Raw genomic sequence first — 20,157 nt, forward strand, 5'->3', positions numbered from 1 at the left:
GTCTAGTGCTTGAAAACAATTCCTTTCCTTATAATGTTTCCTGTTTTCAGAGGTGGAGCCCACACATTTAAGGAATATTTGGCCGGTCAGTCAGGAAGGGAGAACAAAAGGAGGTCAGGGCTGAGGAAAGCCACTTTGTTAACGGTTTTTCAGCCAAAACAATTGACTTTTACTTCTACTCGACCTTCAGCAGTGGGCTGTGTGCAACTATTCGTCTTGTAACTGGCATGGTGTAGAGGGCTCATAAACAGCCTGCGAGTAGGAATGCTACTGTAAAGGTAATATTTGCTTTGGCAATGATTGTGTCTCTATAAAATCTAATGGAAAGCTACTAATTTATGGCAATAGTTTAGGCTGGGAATCCTTCATTACAGCTGCTATTCTTAGGCAGTGCGGTGTTGATTTTCCTTCCTGCTATGTCTAGTGCTAGGACTGCCAAACTTACATGCCTCTTGCAATCTAATGGAGGTCTGCTGTTAAATGCCTTTAGCCATATTTTACAGAGCAAGTTAATTTGGTGCCCATCACAGGAAGCAATCTCCATGCTTTAGGATTAGCAGTTTGTTCCTTTCAACGGCCAATTCAAGCTGGTCCAACATCTGTTAGGTGGGCAGGGTGAAATTTGGTCTACTTTCCCATGACAGTATATTCTAATGTCATTCCCTCCCGTACACCAATGTAATCCCGCCACTTCCCACTTGGCACCAGCCATTCTTGTGCCATCTGTTGCCCTTCCTTCATCATCACTGATATTCCTGGGCCTCCCACCACTGTGGGAGTACCATCGCCACGTGGACTTCAGTGGTTCAGGGTGAGAGCTCACCACCACCTTCACAGGGCATCTAGGGATGGGCAATAAATGCGGGCAAGGTCAGCGACACTCATCTCAAGAGCAAATTTTAAAATGTTATGATAAATTGGTGTCTTATCGTGAGCTGCTTTATGCTGTGGATTCATGCACTAAGCTACATTCCCTTCAGATCCTTATTGAGCAATTGAAATAGTCCTTAGTTAAGTAGGGATTGGAGGCAGTTCAGAGAAGGTTCACTAGGTTGATTCCTGGGATGAAGGGGTTGTCTTATGAGGAAAGGTTGAGCAGGTTGGGCCTATAGTCATTGGAGTTTGGAAGAATGAGAGGTGATCTTATTGCAACATATAAGATTCTGAGGGGGCTTGACAGGGTAGATGCTGAGAGGATGTTTCCCCTCATGGGGGAATCTAGAACTAGGCGGTATAATTTCAGAATAAGGGTCGCCCATTTAAGACGAAGATGAGGAGGAATTTTCTTCTCCCAGAGGGTCATGAACTTTGGAATTCTCCACGCCAGAGACCAGTGGAGGCTGAGTCATTGAATATATTCAAGGCTGACATAGACAGGTTCTTAGGGGATTCTACTATAGGGGATTCCTATAGGGGAACTATAGAGGATTCAGGGTTATGGGAAACAGGCAGGAAAGTGGAGTTGAGGCCAAGATTAGATCAGCCATGATCTTATTGAATGGCAGAGCAGGCTTGAGGGGCCGAATGGCCTAGTCCTGCTCCTATTTCTTAAGTTTTAATATTCTTATATGGAGGCTTGCATCCCAACGTTCTTGTCTGGGTTGTTCACATGTTCCTTAGGGGTCACAAGGTGAGGCTCCAAGTCCACACTCCCACATTTAAAAACTTTTAATGAAGTGTATTCCTTGGAATGATGGGATGAAAAGAATGTTTTGCTTTATGTTTTGCTAGAATGACACCAGCAATGAGGGATTTCAGTTAATCCAAGAGACTGGAAGTGACACGGGGAAACCTTTTTCTTTTGGCACAGCGAGCAGTTGCAATCTGGAATGCACTGCCTGAGAGGATGGTGGAAGCAAATTCGATAGTAACTTCCAAAAGAGAATTGGATAAATACTTATCTAAAATGACATAGAATGCACAGCACAGAATCTCAATCCGGCAACGGACTTTAGGATGGTGTGTTATCGCCTTTCTCCCTGGGATTTGTCCTTCTCTTTTCCTGTTTTGGCCTCTTTGGTTTTGATCTTGAAAACCCTCCCGTCAGATTTAAGTGTAGATTTTCCTCCCTGTGAAGAGGCCCTATTAGCTGAAACAGGCGGGCGATGCATCCGCCCATTGCCAAGGCCTCCTTTAAAAATGGCAGCGATTGGGGTGTCAGCATTAATGGAATGGTTCTTCAATTGCAAGTGCCTTTTGTCTGAAGTAGTCTGTGCCCGTGAGAAAGAGGACATGTGCATTTTCCGTCCTATGGGGCCATGTTCCTGGAGAGGGAGGGGTGTGTGTGAATGGGACTCTGGACATGCGGTCTTTAAGTTGACAATCCACAATCCCCACTGCAGATGTTGTTGAGGTTCTTGGGGCCGAGTACCACTAAAATCATTCAGGATGTTGAGAAGGTAGCCTTCTACCCGGTTTCCATGGAGAAATAAATAACCTGCTTTGTCTGATTTTGATTATGGTCCACTCATTCGATTGACAGGCCTATGAACAAGCCAGTATTGGTTTGGGCTGAGGTATGCTGTTGCAGCAAAGTAGAGAGATCTTTGCACTATGTCGGACACTGTTCTACTCGACTTAGAAGTGCTCAGTACCGATATTGGTACACTTGGCATGCTCAAAATTCACAAAATGAACCCAGTTTTAATCATCTGCATTGGATATCTTCTGGCCAAAGGAGTTTTTTTCCCCCAATAGCTAACCTCAGTTCCATTTGACATTCAACAGCAACTTAAATTTAATGTAATAAAACGTCCTAAGGTCGTGATGTGACATAACATCACAGGGCTGGTTTAACGAGGCAGAATCAGTGTTAACAGGCCGGCAAAGGACTCAAAGCAACGTCAGTAGACTTACCATCCCGTTAACAGTAACAGTCTCCGGCTGCTGTGTCGTAGCTACGACCCCGATTGCAATTTTATGGGACATACAGACAAAACGTGCACTGCACATGGTCCACCCATGTTCCCTGACATTGAGTGGCCTAAACAGCGGTCCTTAAATGGCTCCAAAATGGTTTCCAAGTCATAGGGCTGGATTTTAAGGAGCCCTCGACGTCGGGATCCGTGGCGGAGGGGCGGGGCCGCGGATGTCCCCAGATGAGGCCCGCCACGGACCCCGACGTCAGCAAGGCCTGGCCCGATATTGCTGGCGGCAGCGAGGCCTCGTGGCGGTCCCTCCCAACACCATTCGACGACGGTACCACAATTTAAACAGCTATATCAATAAAAATAATCAATTTAAATAAACCTCCATCGCCTCCTGATGTCCCGCTGTGTTCTTCAGCCTGGTGGCCGGGAAGGGTAAATAATTAATTTAATTATTAATAGGGCAGTGGGAGAGGGGCAAAAGAGATGTATTTATTTATTTTCATTTAATTTTTAAATATTTAAACATGCCGGTAGGGCTAATCATGGCATCAGCGCCTGTGCACAGGTAGCTGGCGCCATTGCCAGGGATGGGCAGCCTGTCCCCTCCACCTGATTGGGGGTGGGCCCGCCTCAGCTATTTAAATGAGCAGGCGGTCCGCCATTTTTTTCACTGTAAAATACGTCCAATATTTTTACAGAGAGGAGCAGGTGTGAGTTATGGTTTTGCTCAGTAGATATGTTGTTCTATAGCGTTGCGTACAGGAACTCAAAGCCAAATATAAGGGAGGTTCGAGGTAAGGATGATAATTGGAACAGTGTGGGAAATTGTAACTCAGTTTAATGTACACTATATCCTGATTTGTATATAAGACTTTTGATTTTATACATTAACTGTAGTTGAGTAGTCAAATCGAATACAAGTGGTGAAGCAGAGGAATGGAGTTATCTGAAGATAGCAGTTTTAGTTGATTGCGCTGTGAGGAGAGATTGAGTAGACCCGGCCTATATTCCCTGGAGTTGGGAAGAATGAGAGGTGATCTCATTGAAATGTATGAAATTCTTAAGGGACTTGATAGGTTAGATGCTGAGAAAATGTTTCCCGTGGCTGGGAAATTTGGATCATGGAGGGGGGGTTCACAAGACTCAGAATAAGAGGTTGGCTATTTCGCACTGCGATGAGGAGAGATTTCTTTGCTCAGGGAGTTGTGAATCTTTGGAATTCTATGCCTCAGATGGCTGTGGATGCTCAGCTGGTGAGTATATTCAAGTCAGAGGTCGATAGATTTTTGTGTATTAAGGGAATTAATTGATATGGGGATAGTGCAGGAAAGTGGAGTTGTTGAAAATTGGATCCAGAATTGCTACCCACCCAAAAGCGGCAGGTAGCCTATTGAGCCTATTCTGGCCACTCTCCCGCACTGACTGTGTTTCCTGTGTGCCACTGCAGTGACTGAAAAAGGGCCAGAGAAAGGAGGTGCTTTCCTGATGGAAAACTGGGTGTAGCCTGTGTTTCGGATTGCTTTTAAGAAACAATCTTTGGCCCCCACCTCGCCCGATGCGGATGATGAAAAATAGCCACAGTTGCAGCCACAGCCTGTCCTATGGAGGGGCTCCCTCTCCACTCGGTGTTATGGCAACTGTGGCCATTTTTACTTTTGCAAGTTTTAAAAGTGCTGAGAGGGAGTGTCCTTTTGAGGCTCTATCTCGCTTATGTAGAACGGCAAGCTGCAGCTCTTTCACTGCTGGAGGGCCTCCGATTGGCCCCCCAGTGTTGGGAGGTGTCCTGCCACCCTCAATGGTATGGCGAGTGTGCCCTCGGGCAATTTTGTGGCCAATCCTACAGGGATCCACATTTGGTCCTGACCACAAATGGAAATTGCAGTCCTGTACTTCCGCAAAGAAGAACGCGGGCTGCCAGGCCTCGATTACTCTGCTAGACAGATTTCACAGTGCTTTCAGTGTTTACCTTGGCTTGGTAGAAAGCTGTTTCTTTTCTGAGTCAGAAGGTCACAGGTCAAGCCCCACTCCAGAACTGCGGCACGTAATCTAGGCTGACACATCAATGCAGTACCTAGAGAATGCTGCACTGTCGGAGCTGCTGCTTTTTGGATGAGGTGTTAAACCAAGGTCCCATCTGCCTGTTTAAGTGGACAGAGCAGTTCCCCTGACCAACATGTATCCCTCAATCAAAACAGAGCATTTGATCATTTATCACACGGCTGTTTGTGGGAGCTTGCTGTGTGCAAATTGGCTAACGCGTTTCTCTAGATTACAACAGTGTTTGTTGCTCTTGCTGTAGTCCCAAAGGAACATAGACATCTTTCTCCATTAGAGGGACACAGTTGGTCTTGTATAGCTTGAGTGGCACCACTTCTTAAGTGTGAGGCAAGGCAAGGAGGCAGGACTGTATGAACTACCACAGCCGGTACAGGGACTGAACCTGCACAGTTGGCGTCTTTCTGCATCACACTCTAGCCATCTAGCTAACTGAGCTAACTGACCCCCCCCCCCCCCCCACCCCCATGTTGTGACAGTGACCACACTTCAGAGGTACTTCAATGGCTGTAAAGCACTTTGGAACATTGGATATAAAAGCTACAGAAGTGCAAGTCCTTTCATTCACTATAATATGGCTGCTTTTATGGAGAGGTCACTCCACTGACCACCTCCAGGCGCGTATCCATTGTCTCTCGAGATAAGGAGGCCCAAAAGAAAAAAGAAAAAGAATTTTCAGCCCACAGCTCTTCCTCAACATCAGGGGAGGTCAAGAAGGAGAAAGGACCCTGCCTTCCCATAGCCAGCAAAATGGCAGCTCGCGGCCTTTGGCGGAGAGTAGCAACCGTCCACTACTTCCTGTGGTAGAACTGCCTTCCACAGCGGCTACCCCACATGTTACAGAACTACAGCTGATGGTGGGGGCCTTAGTGTGAAGCATGGCTGCATTCTAAATACTTCCTCTCAGGGAGCATTCACATTGCAGCTGCATCAGCGTTTGCTCAGAGACGGGATCATTCGTGAATCCATTTATTGTGACTGTCATCCCTCTGGCAGTTAAAAAGTTTACATTCCGAGTGTTTGGCGGACAGCATCGCTGCACTGTAGACATTTAAGTTAAGGTCATGCTCCAAATTCACATCGCAAAAGCTCCTGGACAACACAGAATAAGCAGTGTCAACTCACCTTAACTCTAAGGACCCTGGAATAATTTATGTCATTATAATAAGTGCCAATGTTATGAATTCCTTCTTTCTCATATTAAATGGTTTCATGTTTTTCTAAGTTGAATTCCCTCACGTGCTACCCATCCCTCCTCCATTCCCCGCCCCTCAGAAGTTAGATAACTGCTGACAAGATAGAAGTGAGTGCTCTGAGCATTTAATGGGATTTTCAGGGCCAGGTCGCTGCTGTTATTGATCTGAATTCAGTTTTACCCCTTTTGTTTTCCATATGTTCCAGCTACAGCTTCAAGAGGAAACAGGAAATGGTCTCTTCTCAAGGAACAATAGATCATTTAACCTAATGGAGGAGCCTCCACAGTGGCTTCTCTTCAAAGGGTTCATGAAATGCAGCTATAGGGCAGTACCAGGCTTCTGGCAAGGAAACAACTCTAATACTAGAAGCCTGTGACACAAAATTTCTGCACTGACTTTTTAAAGATGGAGTCTTACCATCAGTAACCCTTTTAAAGTCCTTTATAGGCATTGTTCAATCTAGGAGACCCTAAGAGATGCAGTCACACTAGAACAGTCCCTTTAATGAGTGTAACCCATTTGATGCATTTAAAGTGGGGATCTCACCTTAATGGACCCCATAAAGAGGGAGTCCCACCTTGGCAATCCCTTAAAGGAGTTCTTTTCATCATCTCCCATTTTAAAGAGACTCACCAGGAGGGTCCCTTTGAAGAGTGATCCCACAGTGCTGTTAGGTAAGGAATTTTGACCCAGCAATGATGAAGGGACAGTGATTATGCATCCATGGTGTGTAACGTTGAGGGGGAACATGGAGGTGCGGGTGTTCTCATGCACCTAGTGCCCTTGTCTTTCTAGATGCTGCAGATCACGGGTTTGGGAAGTGCCAAAGAAGCCTTGCTGACACTGCAGTGATTCCTGAAGATGGGACACGCTGCAGCATTCTGTGCACCAGTGCCGGAGTAAGTCAATGTTTAAGATGATGGATGAGGTGCCAATCAAGCGGGCTGCTTTATCCTGGATGGTGTCGAGTTTCTTGAGTGCTGTTGGAGCTGCACCCATCCAGGCAAGTGGAGAGTACTCCATCACACTCCTGACTTGTATCTTGTGAGTGATGGTGAGGCTCTAGGGTGTCAGGGGGTGACTTATTCACCGCAGATTTCCCAGCCTCTGACCTCTTCTAGATTGGTGGAGATTCAATTAAACTAATACCAGGACCTCCACTTGCCTGGATGAGTGCAGCTGCAACAACACTCAAGATGCTCAACACCATCCAGCATCAAACAGTTCATTTGACCGGCACCCCATCCACTGTCTTAAGTGTCCACTCCCTTCACCACCTGGCAGCAGATTGTACCAACTACAACATGTGTTGCAGCAATTCACCAAGGCTTTTTCAGCAAAAAAAAGGGCTTCTCCCAAACTCATGACCTCCACCATGTAGGACAAGGGCAGCAAATGCATAGGAACACCACCACCTTCAAGTGCCCCTCCAGGTCACACACCATCCTGACTTGTAAATATATCGCCGTTCCTTCACTGTCATGGGGTCAAAATCCTTGAACTCCCTCCCTAACAGAACTGTGACCTTCACACACACGGACTGCAGCAGTTCAAGAAGGCGGCTCACCACCACCTTCTCAAGGTCAATTAGGGATAGACAACAAATGCTGATCTTGCCAACTATGCCCATGTCCCAAGAGTAAATGTTTATTAAAGTGCCATACAGGATGGTTATGTCGATATTACAGCTTGACAAATGGATGGCACTTCCCCCTCATAGTACTGCATGCTCTTAACATAGAAACATGGAAAATAGGAGCAGGAGTAGGCCATTCGGCCCTTCGAGCCTGCTTCGCCATTCATTATGATCATGGCTGATCATCCAACTCAGTAACCTGTTCCCGCTTTCACCCCATACCCTTTGATCCCTTTGGACCCAAGAGCTACATCTAACTCCTTCTTGAAAACATACAACGTTTTGGCCTCAACTGCCTTCTGTGTAGAAACATAGACGCAAGCATACATGTTATTTGACACTCTCGCAAATGGGACAGTTCGGTCAGAAGTCTTTTCAGGCTTTTCTCGAACATACATAGATAGAAAGAGGAAATCACAGATTAAAGTTGTTCTCTCGCGCATAAAATAAGTCTTAAGATGTCGATGGCTTAGAGGTGTCTACAGCTGTGCCACAGCTACTGGGCAATCTTTGGAAAGCGCAGGAGATAGTTCCGGGGGTGGGGGAGGTGTTTAAGACAGATGTACCTTGTTCAGTGTGGATATTTGATAGTGAACAGGCCTTGTTAATTGAATCTCCCTTGCTGCATAAGGAAAGGCTGTTCATCTGTGACCCTGTTCAGTCAAACCAAACACATGCCACATGTCTGCCTGTGGCCAGATGGAACAGTACTGAAGGGGGAATCCCAAAACTAATCATTCTCAGTCTGAGGTTGTGGGGGGAGGGGGCTTGTTCTGTGCAGATTGTAATTGTAGAATAACATGGAATTTGAAAGAGACTGGCTATAGAACCCAAATGATCTATGGCCAGTGTTTATGCTGTACACGAGTGTCCTCTTGCCCTATTATCTGTCTCTATCAACATATCTCTCGATTCTTTTCTCCCTCGTGCAACTAACTGGCCTGAGTAATTTTACTAGGCAAAGTTTGGATGAACAACTAATATGGCATAGTTAATTGAGAGTCAGTCAGGTTCTGTGAAAATCTACCCAGGCCCACATCCACCCCTGGCTGTCTGAAGTGTCTCACTGAGATCTGTTTCTGAGTTGTTTAAATAAGGCTCAGTCAAGGGGTGGGAATTTATTTCTGGGAGCAATTTGTGACATTTCCAAGAACTTTGATGCTATAAACAGAAATTGTGATTAAACGGAAAAAGTAAAATGAACCCTGTCAAAAGCCTGTGCACTCTCCGAGTCTGCTGAAACTCAGGCACACCCAGACAGGATACAAGAAAAAGCTTGTCAATTAATAGGCTATCCCTGTCTTGTATCTAGCCTCCAATCTCTCTCTCTCTCTCTCTTTGTCACAGCCTTTCATGCCTCTTTCCAGTTCATTGACATGACTATGGTCACCGATCTTTTAAAGTTGCCTCTTTCGATCAAGCACACCCTCTTACAAGTATTTCTGCCAACCTGCTGCGTTAAAACAAAGACTTGTCGCTCCTTTCAAAATAAAAATATAGCTTAATTTCATTGTATATTGACCTAACTCATTGTCTCCTACTCTTTCCAGTCTCAGTGATGCAGTAAGGACAAAAAGTTTGCAGCATTAATTCTGCTGGGCTGCTATAGACAAGCTAAAATCCAGAGAGTTGGCAGTGGGTGGTGGCCGAGGTTCAGAATTTCGCTGCCATCTGGTGCCTGCACTAACGCCCAGGTCAGTCCGTGATGGTTAACTCTGCTTTTGATCTACCCCCAAAACAGGGCAGAGTTTCGGGTGCCAACGCTATCTGGGGGAGAGCTCCACAGTCAAACATCGAGCATAGCCATTGTAGCCATTGCATTCCGAGTAGATCTCTTGGACTGATATAGAAGACGGACTGGTTTGAATCAGTGGACATGTTCATTTGACGTTAATATTCCTTTAAATTCATATGGTCTGCTGTAGTCCTTACTCTGAGAAAGATTGTTGATTTCAACTGCGATGAACATGTTGGATCACGCGCCTTTCAAAGAATGTGCAGCCATGCTAATCTTACAAAACATTTTTAATTGTGTCCTCCCCACTCCCCTCACCCCACCCTTTGCTAGTTTTACTTCTCCAATTTGCAGCTGAAGACTTGAATTCCTTTCCGGATGCAGATCCACAGGTGCTGGGCGTCCTCTGGAATCTTACCCTAGTGGACCTTAGTTAACAGAAGACAAGACACTAATTGTCGGCAGACTATTATACCACCGAGGTTATCCTAGTCACACCTGTCCTTGCTCAGTGTGAACCTGCAGTAGACATTGCTGGATAGAGACCGTAGAGTCATGGAGTCATTTATGGCACAGAAGGAGGCCATTCAGCCCATTGGGTCCACGCCATCAGGAATAGGAGCTTTGATGAATCACTGTCTTTCTTGGCCGACTAATTTTCAGCATAAATCAGGAGATCCACTGGGATTACGCTAAGCAAAATCCCAACAAATGGTCACATCCCATTACAGTGAATTGTTACCTTCAACAGTCGCCTCCCCACCAAATCCCAGTTTTATACAGACATAACATTGTACAGATTTATACAGATATAACACCCCTAAGTATGTTATAGTGTTTTATAAGAGTCATGTATCCGTTACATAGCTTTATACAAGGATAGCCCTCCTGTGTATCTTGCTACCTGGTTTTATAACACTCCTGTCTATCTATTGCACAGTTTTATACAGATATACTACTTGCCTGTATCTGTTACATTATATTATACAGTATAATGCTCCAAGGTATCTATTACAATATGTTATGGAGCTCTTATGTAACCATTACATAGCTTTATATAACTCTCCTATGTAACTGTTAAACTTTCACTCCTGTATATTTGTTACAATGTTTTAGACAGACAAAACACTTTTTTAAAATTTCCAAAATATACTTTATTCATAAGAATCTGTAAAAAAATACATTACAAAACAGTTCCAAAAAGCACCAAGTCAAACAATGCAAACAGAGCAAAGGAGATCAGTTTCCTTCAATACAGCAGTGAGTTGCCTCACAATCCTTCCATTTCATTTTACATGCCATGTACATTTTACAGCAAACAAATATTTTCTGGCGACAGTTCAAGGGGTTTTCCATGGATCCAGCCCCTCCGTTCACCTTAGTTAGACAGGCAAAACACACCTCTGCTGCATTGCATTTCTCTGATTAAACTTCATAAGTGAGTGTAAAATCACTGGAGTATATTGCAGGCTCTTTATTGTTTTATTGAACCCTTCGAACACACAAGGTGTTGTAGACTACAGATAGGCAGCAATATCAAGGAGGTGTATTATCTCCAGACCAACTGAGGTCAGTGTAATCTTGCCTATAGTGCACAGAACCCAAAATGCTTCAATACTGTTGTTCAGTGTCACACCACTTTAAGTTATTCCCACTAATTATATAATGGGTGAGAGACAAAATCTATAATTGTACTTTCATTATTCAAGTGAATAAACTTTTACATGCCCATTGTCAGGCTATGTTGAAATCCCACTGACAAACATGTGTATAAGAGTTTAGAGCCATCGTGAACTTTGGTTTGCGGTAACCCTGGCTGGAGAGATTGTTTCCATGAGGGATGAGATGGGATTTATGGAAGGGATGGGGATGGCAAGAGTGGGATGGTGGTGGCATGGAAGGAATGGGATGGGGATGGCATGGGAAGGATGGGATGGCATGGGAGGGATGGGTGGCATGGGAGGGGTGGTATTGGAGGGGTGGATGAGCTGATGGATTGGTTAAGTGTGGCAAAAAAAAACCTCTCATTTCCTATGACTATAAACAAGTTACAAAGCCAGACTTTTGTCAAAATTTGTATTTATATTCCTAGGCCCAATTTTACCTGCGAACAGCTTTATGTAGCTTTTTCTAAAGTGAGAATTTTTGATTCTGTGAAAATTTTTGGTGAAAGCATAACTAGAAATCCTGTATTTAAAGAAGTCCTGTTTCAATAAAGTTACTAATTTGACCCGCAAATGTTTTGCGGGACTCTGCGACTTTAAAATAAAAGCTGAAAATACAGATTAGGCAACACCTGTGCAGAGAGCAAAACACAGAGGATTTTGTTAATGTTTCAGATCTTTCATCATGGCAGACAAGTTACTGAGATATTAGGAAAACTGCTTTTCTTGTTAGCTTTCATTTCTAGAAGAATAGAATTTTTTAAAATCATTCATGGAACATAGACATCACTGGCAAGTCCAGCATTTGTTGCCCATCGCTATTTGGCCTTTAGAAAATGGTGGTGAGCTGCCTTTTTGAACCGTTACAGTCCGTGTGGTGTAGGCACACCCACAGTACTGTTGAAAAGGGGTTCCGGGGTTCGGAAGATGCTATCGAAGGAGCCTTAGTGAGTTGCTGCAATGCGTCTTGCATATGGTACACACTGCTGCCACTGTGCACCAGTGGTGGAGGGAATGAATGTTTAAGTGGGGGATGGGGTGCCAAAACAAGAATACTGCTTTGTCCTGGATGGTGTTGCTCTTCTTGATTGTTGGAGTCGCACTCATCCAGGCAAGGGGGGTATTCCATTACACTCCTGACTTGTGCCTTGCAGATGGTGGACAGACTTTGGGGAGTCTGGAGGTAAGTTACTCACCACTGAATTCCCAGCCTCTGTCCTGCTCTTATAACTACAGCATTTATGTGGCTGGTCCAGTTCAGTTTCTGGTCAATGATAATCCTCAGGACGTTGATGATGGGAGATTCAGCGATGGTAACGCCATTGAATGTTAAGGGGAGATGGCGAGATTCTCTCTTGTTGGAGATGGTCATTGCCTGGCACTTATGTGGTGCGAAATGAAAAGTAGAGAGGTTTTGTAAAACTTGTATAGAATCTCAATTCTTAGACAGCACTTGGAGTACTGTGAACAGTTCGGGTCTCCATATTATGAAAAAGATATAGAGGCACTGGAGAAAGTGCAAAAAAATACTTACATGGATGATACCAGAACTGAGAAGTTATACATATAAGGAAAGGATTGACAGGGGTTATTTTTCTCTAGAAAAGAGAAAGCAGACAACAATCTTTAAGATTAGGAAAGGAATTAATGGGGTAGACAGAGAGAAGACCAAAACTAGGGACCCCAAATATAAGAGAGTCCACCAATAAATCCAATTCAGGAGAAACTTCTTTACCCAGAAAGTAGCTAGAATGTAGAACTCACCACTACGTGAAGTAGTTGAGGTGAATAGCATTAAAGAGGAAACTAGATAAGTACATGAGGGAGAAAGGAATGGAAGGATATGCTGATAGGGTGAGACTAAGAGTGGCTTGTGTTGCTTATAAACACTGGCATAGACAATTTAGGCCAAATGGCCTGTTTCTATGCTACACATTCTATGAAATGCAATGCCAATTATTATTGGCTCCCCCTCTTCCTGAAACCTCTGCTGCTCTCCCCCAAGAGCAAGCTGTCTTGTTCTCTGTCCCAGGTAGGTTAGCATTTGCTGCCTTCTCTACTCTGCATTGGTGATCGCTGAACCCCATATCTCCACTCTCTAGAGGGTAGATTGTTTCAGTTCTCCAAGTTAGACCTATCCATTTTTTTTACTTTGGCGAAACACCTTCTTCCTTCTCCGTCTCTTCATTAGTGACTGTCAACTTTTCCAGACATTAACAACTTGCTGTGATTTGAATAACTTGTCCTAATGTGCCCTCCTTATCATTATCATCAGCTTTTCATCACTTCTGTCTTTCCTTGTGCTGGTTGAAGGACCCTCCCATTCGCACCATAGAACTTAAAGGCACAGAAGGTGGCCAAGTGGCCCACCGTATCAATGCTGGCTTGAGCTCTCCAAAACTAATCCCATTGCCCTGCAGAACTGTGGAGCCCTACAGCTTTCTCTGATTCAAATACTTATCCAATTTTCCCTTAAAAGGAGCAATTTTCTCTGGCTTAGCCACTGACTGTGGCAAAACGTTTTATGCTTCAACAGTCCTGTCTGCATAAAAAAAAGTTCTAAACTTCCTTACTTTCTTCATCACAGTTTTAAATTGCTGATCCATCTTATCTAGGGAAATAATCTTTTTTAAAATCAGTCATTCCTTTTGTCCAGCATTAATCATGTGGGATTAGGCTCAGATAATATCCCACCAAAAGGATTTGGTGTAGAATATTCTATTACAGGAAGACTGTCAATCACTGGGCAACATCACATGTCACTTTGTAGCGATTCTGAAGTGGGAAACAAGAAATTAATAACTACAAGGCCTGACTTATGTTTATTTCATGCTGAGGAGGTTTGGAGATGTGTCTGAACTGGCCTCACGTTTTGTGCGTGGGTGTGTTTGGTGAGTGGAAGGGAAGAAGAGAGAAAGAGAACCTCACCTGCCCTGACACTACCTGTAATTTCTAATTACTTGCATAATACTTCCAGGTATGTAACAGGGAATTACCTGCAGGGTTAGAATAGGACCAACTGTACCCGAATTTTTTTCCCTAATATCCTGACCTTTTCTGAAAGAAGTGTCCCCTGTACCCTACTGATGGGGAGGTGTAGAGGGGGTGGGGAATGAGTGCTTTTTCAGATGTCATCCTTCCTGTGTAAGCTTTACCAATATGCACCCAGCAGGCAATCTGACATGTAGCAGCGTGGCAATGAATCTGGGTTCTGTTCTTGCTTCTCTTCCCGGAATGCCTACCTTGAAGAAGTTCTACTGTTCTTATTTAATACTTGCACTCACAGACCTCGAAAGAGTCACTGGCCAGCACTCAATGGGGAGAAGAATGGTTTATTTCCTCCATCCCCGTCTAGCCCAGAGGCATTCAGATTAACACAGGTATCCTGTCCCCCTCCGCCCACACACTGGCACCTCATCTAAGACCAGGAGTAGAACCTCAAACCAGTCAACGTAACACTTTAGACAACCAAGTGCTACTGTTCAGGATGGTGAGAGTGATATTGGATAGAACAATGCCAGTAATATATGTTAGGGCATTACGAGTAATAATGAAGGGAACAATGAGAGTAAGATTGGACAGGACAATGAAAGTAATATTGGATGGAGGCATAGTATTAGATGGGGCAATATGTGTGATATCAGATGGGGCAAGAGTGATTTTAGTTGGGGTGGGGGTGTGGGGCGGGTGGGGGGCGAGTAATCGGAGCAGGTGCCAGTCAAGGCTCAGTGGATAGATTTTTTGCCTCTGAACCGGAAATTTGTGGGTTTAAGTTCCACTCTGTAAACTTGCACAAAATCTAAGCTGACACTCCAGTACTGTACTGAGGGAGTGCTGCACTGTCAGAGATGTCATCTTTTGAATGAGACGTTAAACTGGGGCCCCCGCCTGCCCTCTCAGGTGGATATAAGCCATTTAGAAGACGGGCATGTGGGTTCTCCTCAGTGTGCTTGGCAATAAATATTTATCCCTCAGGCAACATCTCCAAATTAGAGTATCCAGTGCCTTCAATCATTTCTTGATATCACACGGAATGAATCAAATTGGCTGAAGACTGGCATCTGTGATGCTGGATTCAGGAGAAGGCCAAGATAGATCATCAACTCGGCACTTCTGGCTGAAGATTGTTACTAATGCTTCAGTCTTATCTTTTGCACTGATGTACTGGGCTCCCCCATCATTGATGATGGGGATATTTGTGGAGCCACCTCCTCCAGTTTGTTGTTTAATTGTCCACCACCATTCATGGCTGGATGTGGCAGGACTGCAGAGCTTAGATCTGATCCATTGGTTATGGGATTGTTTACCTCTGTCTATCGCATGCTGCTTATGCTGTTTGGCATGCAAGTATTCCTGGGTTGTAGCTTCACCAGGTTGACACCTCATTTTGAAGTATGCCTGGTGCTGCTCCTGGTATGCCCTCCTGCACTCTTCATTGAACCAGGGTTAATCCCCCAGCTTGATGATAATGGTAGAGTGGGGGATATGCTGGGCCCATGAGCTTACATTGTCCTACTGCTGTTTGTGGGAGCTTGCTCTGTATAAATCAGCTGCCATACAGTCAATGAAATCCTCTTTGAAGTGCCAGCTTAAATTTTGTGCTTAAGTTTTTTGGAGTGGAATTTGAGCACATTGCCGACTGACTCAAAGCAGAAGTGCTACCCACTGAGCCACAGCTGAAACCCCTAGTAATTCCACTCAACCTCATGACCCAGCATATCCCCCACTCTACCATTACCATCAAGCCAGGGGATCAACCCTGGTTCAATGAAGAGTGCAGGAGGGCTTGCCAGGAGCAGCACCAGGCATACCTCAAAATGAGGTGTCAACCTGGTGAAGCTACACCCAGGGCTATTTGTGTGCCAAGCAGCATAAATGCCAAGCGATAGACAGAGCTAAGCGATCCAACAACCAACAGATCCAAGCTCTGCAGTCCTGCCACATCCAGTTGTGAATGGTGGTGGACAATCAAACAACTGACAGGAGGAGGAAGCTCCACAAACATCCCGATCCTCAACGATGGGAGAGCCCAGCACATCAATGCAAAAGACAAGGCTGAAGCATTTGCAACAATCTTCAGCCAGAAGTGCCGAGTTGATGATCCATCTCGGCCTCCTCCTGAAGTCCCCAGCATCACAGGTGCCAGACTTCAGCCAATTCGATTCACTCCACGTGATAGCAAGAAACGACAGAAGGCACTGGATACTGCAAAAGCTATGGGCCCTGACTACATTCCAGCAATAGTACTAAAGACATGTGCTCCGGAACTTGCCGCGTCCCTCGCCAAGCTGTTCCAGTACAGCTACAACATTGGCATTTACCTGGCAATGTGGAAAATTGCCCAGGTATGTCCTGTACACAAAAAGCAGGACAAATACAACCCGGCCAATTACCGCCCCATCAGCCTACTCTCAACCATCAGTAAAGTGATGGAAGGTGTCATTGACAGTGCTATCAAGCAGCACTTGGTTAGCAATAACCTGCTCAGTGACGCTCAGTTTGGGTTCCGCCAGGGCCACTCAGCTCCTGACCTCATTTCAGCCTGGTTCAAACATGGACAAAAGAGCTGAACTCAAGAGGTGAGGTGAGAGTGACTGCCCTTGACATCAAGGCAGCATTTGACTGAGTACGGATTCAAGGAGCCCTAGCAAAACTGGAGTCAATGGGAATCAGAGGGAAAATTCTTTGTTGGTTGGAGTCATACCTAGCGCAAAGGAAGATGGTTGTGGTTGTTGGAGGTCAATCATCTGAGCTCCAGGACATCACTGCAGGAGTACCTCAGGGTAGTGTCCTAGGCCCAACTATGTTCAACTGCTTCATTAATGACCTTCCTTCAGTCATAAGGTCAGAAGTGGGGATGTTCGCTGATGATTGCACAATGTTCAGCACCATTCGTGACTTCTCAGATACTGAAGCAGTCCGCATAGAAATGCAGCAAGACCTGGACAATATCCAGCCTTGGGCTGATAAGTGGCAAGTAACATTCGCACCACACAAGTGCCAGGAAATTACTATGTGAAACAAGAGAGAATCTAACCATCTCCCCTTGACATTCAATGGCATTATGATCACTGAATCCCCAACTATCAGCATCCTAGGGGCTACCATTGACCAGAAACTGAACTGGACCAGCCACATAAATACTGTGGCTATAAGAGCAGGTCAGAGGCTAGGAATCTAGGAATCCTGCGGTGAGTAACTCACCTCCTGACTCCCCAAAGCCTGTCCACTATCTACAAGGCACATGTCAGGAGTGTGATGGAATACTCTCCATTTGCCTGGATGGGTGCAGCTCCAACAACACTCAAGAAGTTCGATACTATTCAGGACAAAGCAGCCCGCTTGATTGGCACCCCATCCACAAACATTCACACCCTCCACCACTGATGCACAGTGGCAGCAGTGTGTACCATCTACAAGATGCACTGCAGCAACGCACCAAGGCTCCTTCGACAGCACCTTCCAAACCCGTGACCTCTACTACCTAGAAGACCAAGGGCTGCAGATGCATGGGAACACCACCAGTTCCCAAGTTCCCCTCCAAGTCACACACCATCCTGACTTGGAACTATATCACCGTTCCTTCACTGTCGCTGGGTCAAAATCCTGGAACTCCCTTCCTAACAGCACTGTGGGTGTACCTACCCCACATGGACTGCAGCGGTTCAAGAAGGCAGCTCACCGCCACCTTCTCAAGGGCAATCAGGGATGGGCAATAAATGCTGGCCTGGCCAGCGACACCCACATCCCATGAATGAATAAAAAAACTCAGTTCATTGTGAAATAAATGTAATCAATAATAATGGTGTATGAGATCCCAACTGATTCACGTCCTTTTTTCAACAACTGATAAGTTATGAAATTTTTGACATTTTTAATTGAAATTGTAATTGACAAGGCTTCACCAATTACAAAGGACTGAGAAGGACCGCCTTGCTTCGTTCTGATTGGGTAGTATTGATGTCCATCAGGCGTTTGGCCTTAGTTCCTCCCTCCTCCTGTTGGTTAGTGTTGCAGTACCAGTCAAATGGAGAAAACTTCAGGCAGGAAAACGAGAGCATTTCTGAGGGGAACATAGGGATCGCGAGTCGCAGGCAGACAGAGGATAGCTGCCTGACCATCAGCTACAGACACTTTAAACTCTTGCAAAAGTTTGTTGAGTTAGAGTAGGCTGTGGCAGACTTTTAGGTAAGAAATTACTTATTTCAATGTAAGATTCTTTGTGAGCGTTTAATCCAGTGCCAAGAAAAAGATTCTGACAGTTTCCTGACAGTGAAAATCGATCAAAACAGCTGATTTGTATATGCTTGAAATATAAAGAGTTGCAAATCATTTAAAGCTTTTGTTTAGATAAAAAAAAACAGGAAGAGTTGAAATGCTCAGATGTTTGACCAGCTCCTCTTTATCTGCAGGCATTTTGCATTTAGCTATTTTATGGTCATCTATATTCATTTTCACGAATGTACAAATTTTTCGGAACTAAATATGTTGCTGTAAAAAAAATTAAAATATCTGAAGTGAGAATGAGAGGCTACAATGCTTTGTAACTTTAAAATCTGGGATTTCAGCCACTCCAGATTCCATGCAATTGTCGCTGGGTGTAAATTCCTGACGTTAGGAAAATCCAGTCCCAGTCCCTCATCAGAGTGATGCCTCAAAGCTAAAGACGACCTGGACAAACATCTCGGTTTGTTGCTGCAGCATTTCAACTCTTCCTGTTTTTAAGTATTGTTTTGAAAAACTTCGAAACAAAAAACTTTAAATGATTTGCATTTGTATTTGGGGCCCTTGAGCACAATATGCCAAATCTGAGATACAGAAATGAATGAATACTTCGAGCAAGCTCCCAATGTTTTCACTTGTCACGATTTTAAAGGAGGAAAATATATCCTCCCTCCCTCCTGACGATAATAAATAGGCCTCCTGAAAGAACCGTATTGATTTCGCATTGTCTTTATAAAATGGTTTAACACATCCCGACCGCACTGCCACACTCATTTGCAGTAGTGACAGACCACTTTAAAATATTATTTTTAACAGATCAATTTATTCAAACTGCTTTGTGAAGGTCAAGCACGTAGACCCAGAATAGTAAATTCTTCAAACTGTATTTTGAGTTTTGATTACTTTGGTCATTTGGAAAATAATAAATTTCCTTTGTTCAAAATGAAGTCTGTTGAATGGGTCACCTCTGGTGATTTAAAAAGTGTTAGTTTAATCAGTGAGTATATCATAGCTACCAAGCTCCTATAATCAGATTTGAGCCCCAAAATCACCTCAATTACCTGCTATAGGACACGTGTCAGCTAGTAACTCAGTTGGTAGCACTCTCACCTCTGAGCTGAGCGTACAAATTTTTAAAAATTCTTACATGGGATGTGGCTGTCACTGGCAAGGCCAGCATTTGTTGCCCATCCCTAATTGCCCTTGGCAACTGAGTGTCTTGCTCCGCCATTTCAGAGGGCAGTTAAGAGTCAACCACATTGCCGTGGGTCTGGAGTCACATGTAGGCCAGACCAGGTAAGGACAGCAGATTTCCTTCCCGAAAGGATAATCTAAGCTGATACTCCAGTGCTGTAGTGAGGGAGTGCTGCACTGTCAGAGATGATTTTTTTGAGGGTGAGATGTTAAACTGAGACCCTGCCTGCAAGCTCAGGTGATGGAAACGATCCTGTGGCGGGATATCAAGGGAGAATAGCTGAGTTTTCCCTCCTGTCTTGGCCGATGTTTATCCCTCAATCAACATCACAAAAAAGGAGCATTGCCATGTTGCTGGCTGTGGGATCTTGCTGTGTGCTAGTTGGCTGCTGTGTTTCCTACACAGTGTGACTACACTTCAAAAGTACTTCATTGGCAGTGAAGTGCTTTGGGATGCCCTGCTTTACAAGGTGCGATATAAATGCAAGCCTTTCTTTTACAATGCAAACCTTTAAAAAGTTTGATGTGGAGGGAATTGCATTCATTTTTCTGGCGCAGGCTGTTGCTGCAAATTGTATCTGTT

At 44.6% G+C, this 20,157-nt stretch overlaps 1 protein-coding gene across 3 annotated transcripts in view; it reads left to right on the top strand.

Annotated features, from left to right (window-relative positions):
* Positions 1 to 256: 256 nt before the first annotated feature.
* The window catches only part of LOC137353379 (uncharacterized), a 47,468-nt gene continuing 27,567 nt past the window's right edge, over positions 257 to 20,157 (top strand). For 2 of the 3 annotated variants that reach the window (XM_068019587.1, XM_068019586.1), the window contains exon 1: positions 18,177 to 18,344. The gene's annotated coding sequence lies outside the window, so the exon portion shown is untranslated. Of the gene's footprint in view, positions 279 to 18,176; positions 18,345 to 20,157 lie in introns of those variants that run through there. The other variant, XM_068019588.1, reaches the window with a different exon arrangement.

The sequence above is a fragment of the Heterodontus francisci genome, chromosome 41 (assembly GCF_036365525.1).
Source record: "Heterodontus francisci isolate sHetFra1 chromosome 41, sHetFra1.hap1, whole genome shotgun sequence".
In the NCBI taxonomy this organism is placed as follows: domain Eukaryota; kingdom Metazoa; phylum Chordata; class Chondrichthyes; order Heterodontiformes; family Heterodontidae; genus Heterodontus; species Heterodontus francisci.